Genomic DNA, 8140 nt, shown 5'->3' on the forward strand with positions numbered 1-8140 from the left:
CGCTGGGCGGGAGGGGGCGGAACGGTGGTGTTTGCCCGCCGTTTCGTGGGTGCGGTCCGACCAACGCAGGCGTGGCCGGACCGAACGGGGGGCGGGCCGCTGCGGCTGCATGACGTCACACACAGCCGCTGTGGGCCGGGGTGCGACAAGTAGCTCCCAGCCAGCACACTAAAGCTGCGCTGGTCGGGAGCTACTCTGGAAGTGCAAAGGCATCGCCGCTGTGCGATGCTTTTGCACTTCTGCGGGGGTGGGGCTGGACTGACATGCGGGGCGGATTAGCCCTGTGCTGGGCATCCCCCCGCATGTCAGTGTGAAGGATCGTAGATGTGCTAAATTTAACACAGCTACGATCAACTCGGAATGACCCCCAATATACGGCTTTTTGCTCTATATGGTTTCCTATAAACATTAATTTGGATGTTGCTTTATCTATATAAGAAATACAGGTACAACTACATTGGTTATATGCTAAGATCATGTTGAATATTATGTATGTATAGTATATATATATATATATATATATATATATATATATATATATATATATATATATATATAATGTATAATAGATATTATATTAATATAAGGTTTTCTGCTGTATATTGTTTCCTATAAACAATAGTTTGGAGGTTGCTTTATTTGTATAAAAAATACAATAACATTGGTTATATACTAATATCATTAATGAGACTGTAAGTAACATGCATCATTAGTCAAATTGATAACAATAAAATAGAATTTTTATCGGTCACATGCAATCAAACTATAAGCACCATCATACACTAATTAATACCACTACTAACTTATTATATCTAACAAAAAAAGTATTAAAAACTAAACACATACAAATGTAGATAAGGGTTAACACCAATGCACACTTAAAAAATAGGCTAGCACAATTATAAGTTATTGTTACAGTAATAGGAGCTTGCATATAGATTTGTAATGGGTATGTGACACCGCTAGACGAGTGGGAGCACTGGACGAGACAAAGAACACGTAAGCGGCTTAGTGCCGTGAATGGAACGCAAGCCGGAAGCTTGCGTTCCACGCTATACGCAGGCTCAAAGAGTCCAGGACTGGGAAGCGGCTATGAGCAGCGAGTGGAGCGCAAGGTGGAATCCTGCGCTCCACACTGAATCACAAATGTGAATGATGCCTCGAAAAGGAGGCTTAAGCAATTGAGGAAACGGAAGGGGAACATATTTGGAACACAAAACAGATCATTAGGTCTGTTTTTAAGTATGTAATACACCAAATAGTTTTATTTTATGGTAAAAAGTTACAACAAATATTTAATAACACTAATTAGGTTAGGAGGTGAATGGGATTAAGGGTTAAATTAGAGCACTAAAATGAATTTGAAAACAATTAAGAATAACCAATAAGAATTAAGAGGAAGTGATGTAGAGGCAAAAGTGATATAAATAGACAAAGATAGGGACAGGGCTTCCATTACCTGATAGACAAGGGAGAAGGACAGACCAGGAGAGGAATCCCATTTGGAAGGTAACCTTTAACTTATTAATTAAATAGATATACTACGAACTAAGGTGTATTTACAAACTAAAATAGCTGCTAATTAGTAATTATAAATATATTTCATATAGGACTTGAAAAGAATAGTGGGATGTTGAACAAGTTTCCTGCAAGCTTGGCTGTGACTAATAACTAGAAAGGTAGTAAGTAACTAATACACTTTGCACAATGAATATTGTACACCTTAGATAACAATTGCTAATCTAGTCTACACCTAAAAAGGGATTTACACCCCAGAGGATAACCACCTGGGAAGTTATCCAATTCAGCACAGGATAGAACACTCGGGACTAATCAGTAAATTAGTAGACCAATATTAGAATATACATTAGTGGATGTTACCTTTTAAACTTTTTAAACTTACTACTAATTGGGAATTCTCTAGGAAAGGACAATCAAAACTGAATGAACCAACAGGTAGACATATACTACAAAATAAGAGGTAACGTTTATGAGAATTCTATATGATAAATAATTCTGTTATGATATTCGAATCTAATGGACTAATTCATTTTTACTATTAAGGTACCAGCCACATTAATTGTATAGCAATGGACACTAATTGGGAATAAAAGACCAACCTATATGAATACACTGTTGCTCTTTAGAGTAAGTATAAACCATACACAGAAAAGTTGAACTTATTCATATTGATTTTATTATTATCTTATTATCTTTTCATAAACAATTTTGCTACATCTCATAGTCTCATAAATGATCTTGCAATGTGAAATGAACGTCAATGTAAGAGCCCGTGTAAATACTTCTTTTGTAATAATGTAATAATGTCTGGATAAGAGTCTTCCAGGATCTCTTAGTCCTCTATCTTTGATTATTCAAAATTATGTGAATACTTAAGGTCTTTTTAAACAATTTCCTGCTTATTGTGAATTTCTTGATACTTTGCAATGTTGGCTTGTTTAAATGGCTATATCTAGGATTAAACATAAAGCTATGAATTGCTCGTTAATTATATTTAAAAAAAAATATTTTAAAAAATCATCTAAAATATTTTACATATACCCAAAGAAATTCTACGTGTAACATTTGTATATGATGTTTTGTAATCTGATTTCTAACTGCACAACTGTACATCTTCTTCATTTTCTTTCTTCGTTATGTATTTTTATATCTTAAAATGGATTAGGATTTATGTCAAATCTGTTCATGATGCACTGTCTTTTTGTCAAATTGTATGTTTGTATTGAGACAACTCCTTTTTATGTTCTAGTAGTAGTGTTTAATAAAGACACCCCTGATGAAGTCATATACGACGAAACGCATTGGGTAACTTAGTATTGGAATTCGTACAGGAAACGAAAACATTGTCTATCAAGTATCTACAGAAAAACTTGCACTGTATTTGTGTATTTATTATTGCCTTACTACAAATTGGTTTTTAGAAACAAAGATTTTAAATAAACTTATGTATCCTTTGGAGAAGAAAAAGACCGATGCCATTCTATTCGTTTATTAAATTAACATAAGAAATGTACCAATTCAGGTATACTAGATTCAACACTTAGAATTTTATAAGTAATAGGCATACCCCAAAGAAACAACACATTTAGATATATATATATATGTCCAGATAATATAGTTGGCACTCCCATAAATAAACGGTGTTGCCCTGGTGCCCTCTGGGGTGTGTTGTACACCAATGCAGACTCCTCCAAGCAGGCAGCATTCATCAGACTTTAATAACCCCGGGTTCTTCTTTATTAAAGTCCCATGAGTGCCGCCTATTTGGAGGAGTCTGTATATATTTATGCAGGCATCTAAATAAGTATATCTCTCCTTCTTCCCCCACATACGCCACAGTATGTTTCTCCCTAATTACTCCTTGTTGCATTTCCAGCTCCCCCACCCCATCCCAAAGCCCTGCACCCTTTCACCAATCCACTCTTGCCCCGGGGAAGGACTCACCTGCACTGCACTCCCCAGTTTCCAGACCCAAACACTACACAGCAGGAACCATGTGGCCCTCACACCCCATCAGAAGAGACTGGCGCAGGGCACAGGAATCCTGGCCAGCGAAGCTGCTGCCATGTCCCGTAACTGGATGCAACAGAGCTGGGCCCGGAAGAGCAGGCGCAAAGTCACGCCACACAGTCACTGAATATGAGAGGCTCCTGTCACTCTGAGGCTGCGCCCACACCGCCTACAGATTGCTGTGGTTAGCGCCGGGAGGCACTCATCCCGGACGCTGCTTAGGAGCCGAGACACCACGCCTCCCGCTGACCCCCGCCCGGTGCCTAGAGATAGGCGGACGCCGGGTCAAGGTCTCCTGGTCCCCGGCCGGCGCCTTGCAACAGGTAGACGCCGGGTGCTGAGAGCCACCAGATCCCTGGCAATGGGGACACCGGAAGCAGATGGCGTTCCTCATTGCTGGGTAACTAAGTACTTAGCTGTTGTACTGGGACATGCAGCAGGTCAGCTGCATGGTATTTTGTAATTAGGGGTTTGTGCAGTGATTGGTGCAGCTCCATTTATATTCCCCTCCTGGTCACTCCCTAAACACTGGTGATACCCGTGAGTACTGGAACTCCCCGGTTGCCGCATACTCTCTTGAGATCCAGGTACTCAATTCATAACAGCTGACCTATTTGGACAAGACAGATCGCATCCCTGCCGGGCACATATACTTGGGATCCCTCTGATCCTTGGGTCCCGGTACAGGTGTCCCCTTTGACCCCCCCCTGTCGCTGTCCCTGAGGATACTACACTGCAAATTAATTGTATATTTAAAATGAAACATTAATGTTACACTTTTTATTTTTTTGTTATGTTTCTCAACGTATTCAGTTATTCAAATTGTCTCTACTAAGGATTATTGGTATGTTAAGATTACATGATGGCGCATTAAGAAACATGCACAAACGTGTGTCTTATGGAGGGTCGACCACACTTAGGTCGACAGTTTCTAGGTCGACCGCGATTGGTCGACAGGTCAAAAGGTCGACATGAGTTTATTTTTTTGTGTCGTTTTCTCCGTACAGCGACCGGGAACCCCAATTAGTGCACTGTGTCCGCTCGCATGGCTCGCTTCACTCGCCATGCTTCGGGCACAGGTTACTATTCCCAATCGTACTCCACGTGGAACGTTAAGTATGAAAAAGGTCAGAAAAAGAAAAAAATTGTTAAAAACTCATGTCGACCTTTTGTCCTGTTGACCTAGAACATGTCAACCTAGATACCCTGTCAACCTATAAACCCTGTCGACCTAGTTACTGTCGACCAATAGTGGCTAACCTAGACATTGTCGACCTAAGTGTGGTCGACCTAGAGACTGGATAGTGGATACCATACACAAACACCAGTAAATGACAGCATTGCAGTCTTCCTCTAAAAGGTCTGAAACAGCAGTGTTTGTTCTGCTTTTTTCCACAATAGGCCTTTCTTTTGTGCTTTGTCTACCACTAGACGCTGTCAGTGCTGTTAAGCTTCTACCAGCTTCTGTGTATGGGGAAGCAGGAACATGGTTTTTAAAAAAAAACCTGTAAATATTTGCGTGACTACCTTACTTACACAAAGTTTATGACAGTAATATAAAGTGTATATTATTTATTAAATATGTGAGTTACTAATGAGTGATGGGTCCCATACCAAAGTAGTTGGGGGTGATAACTATGGGTATGGTGTCACTGAAGGCAAAGACAATGTACTATCTGTGTTATAAACAATCTGTGCATCTTTATTTAACTCACAGTGAAGTCCAATGGCACTAAGGGCCTAAGTCAGAGTTGATCGCAGCAGCAAATTTGTTAGCAGTTGGGCAAAACCATGTGCACTGCAGGGGGGGGGGGGGGGAAGGGGCAGATATAGCATGTGCAGAGAGAGTTAAATTTGGGTGGGGTGTGTTCAAACTGAAATCTAAATTGCAGTGTAAAAATAAAGCAGACAGTATTTACTCTGCACAGAAACAAAATAACCCACCCAAATCTAACTCTCTCTGCAAATATTATATTAGACACACCTGCAGTGCACATGGTTTTGCCCAACTGCTAACAAATTTTCTGCTGCGATCAACTCAGAATTACCCCCTAATCCTCTCTGATGCTGCAGATGGAACACATCATTTAAATAAGCAGCACAATCGGATGATTAGCAGTACAATGCTATAAATATAATGTCTGAGCTTAACCCTGACCTATTGTCACTTATATACAATGGTGGGGTTATTGAGGCATAACCTGGAGCACCATTGCAGGATTGCCCGATTAGTCACAAAATGGTCTATCTGTATGTAACAGTTAATGTTCTCATGATAGCTTAATATGAGGGGGGTATGCAACAAACTGTCCGTATGGCTGTTTCTGTGACACTGCTAATGTATTTGATTAGTTAAATTGAGTATGGCGTTTCTTACAAATAAAAAAATAAAATCACTTTTTATAGATTATTGCTAAAAATAAATTATCCAACTGTAAAAGTTCTTTATGGCGCAGCTCCTATCAATTGAAGTGAAAATTCAATAACAAACAATGGATAGGAAATCATCAGTTCATATATGGTATGTAGGAGTTAAGTACAAAAAATTTTGTGATGCATTTCACGGGTGCACTGCCTATTTCCTCAGACTTTGTTTATGCCAGTATTTTTAAAAGGATGTCAACTCCTGATGTGGCGATAGAACTTAATTCAACCAAAAGTGCCAGACTGCGTTGTATCCGTCTGTATTGCGGATCAAAGGCTATATGACGGAGAAATAAATTATGCCTCTCAAAGTCCTTCTTGGTGTCATTTTTTAATATTTATAATTAAATGTATTTTATGTTATACTATAAAAAGTATTGTTATTCTCAATTAGCACTGGGATGGCCTGGCAACCAGCAGATGAAGTGTATGTAAACAGCTCAGTCAATTCAAAAGGGTTGGTCTACTAATTAATCAGGACAGGACTGATCAGAACTAGAAATATTCCACTGTTAAGCAGGGGTTTATATGTATGTTCTGATTGACATTAATTTAAAATGTCACTACTAGTTCAACATTTCTGTTCTCTTTTGTAAATTAGTTTCCTAAATTCTACAGTTTCTATACATGTCCCCACAGTCTTCTAAATTATTTCGTTTATTTATGCTCTAAGAAAATGGTTTAATCTGTACTCCCTGATCATTTGTTACACCTACATGTTTTTTGGCCATTTAAAGTAATTTCTCTTTTAGACAACTTGAATTTATATCCTTGTACATGTGCTCCTGCATTCCTTACTATGTACAATGAATTACTTTTTTAATTGCATTGTGTCCATTTCTTTTGTGAATTTCCAATTATTTTAAATAAACATTTGAAATGCCAGCGTTAATATATACTGCGGACGCAAGGCGCATCTTATCACCATATACGTTAAAAGTGCGCTGAACGTTGCAGCACTATATCCCTTAAGAGAAAGCAAGCAGTCGCACACATGGTATTACTGAGGTCCAATGCTCAGAGATATATGTATATTTGATATTAAAGGTTATGCATACAAAATAACATATGTACAGTATATCATTCAGTTATAATATATATATATAAACATGGTTACAGAGTTACAGTTATAAAAGAAGCAGTTGCAGTTACATCAGAATCAGTTACAGCCAATATACATACGCTTAGTTTCACTGGAATCAGGCAGCCAGTCATCAGGTAGGAGACTTCTGATAAGTGTGTGTGTGTGTGTGTGTGTGTGTGTGTGTGTGTGTGTGTGTGTGTCAAAATGCCCTTGCCTGATCCTGAGTCCTTCTTTTTATACAGTAAAATAATGGGTATATACAATGGTGAGTTTCTTCTTCTTCCATTGGTCCAGAGGCCAGACCTCTCAAGAACTCGATGGCTCATAGGTCAGTGTGAGGGCTTTTGTCCTCTGTTGCAAACACATCTGTCTGCCCCCAGGTCCATGACTGTGAATCCGGTTTCAAGTCGCAGAAAGTCCTTTGTATTCATACATTTGGTCATAACGAATCGTTGCAATGTGCTACAATATACCCATAGCTATCAAATTAATTCACACATTCTCCTGATCATTTTGACACTAAGCATGATATAAGTAACTTGTTCCATTCCAATAATACATATATATCTGATGTTACACTCTATTATATAAATACATTATAATGTCTGGTGCTTGACAAGTTTTGTCTGTGTGTAATTTATGTTTTGTATGAAATATGTGTTAAATATATCTTTGTGGCTTCTCTGTGTGAACGCGTATGCTACCGTATATCCTGTGCACGCTGCGTGTATGCGACAGAGACATCTCTGTTTGGAGTTTGTATGTTGTGTGTATGTAATATTTTTTACTTCGACAGTCCACCCTTTGACAGTAGACAATAACTGTCATAACTGTCACACTAAACATAATTACAAAAAAAAAATATTTCAAACAATAATTGGTGACCTAGACACACGTATGTATTAATTTTGCAAATCAGACATTGACTATAGTTGGGGAAGACAGGGAAGAGGACAGGACATCCTCTATATGTGCTCGGCGGTCGTGGGAGCACTGGTTGGATGTGGGACGACATTCAACCTATAGAGTATACTGGGACAGTGCTATAGCCTATGATGTCTGACTTGAACGAACGTTACATACATACATGTACCTACATTT

The sequence above is a fragment of the Pseudophryne corroboree genome, chromosome 5, assembly GCF_028390025.1.
Source record: "Pseudophryne corroboree isolate aPseCor3 chromosome 5, aPseCor3.hap2, whole genome shotgun sequence".
Taxonomy (NCBI): domain Eukaryota; kingdom Metazoa; phylum Chordata; class Amphibia; order Anura; family Myobatrachidae; genus Pseudophryne; species Pseudophryne corroboree.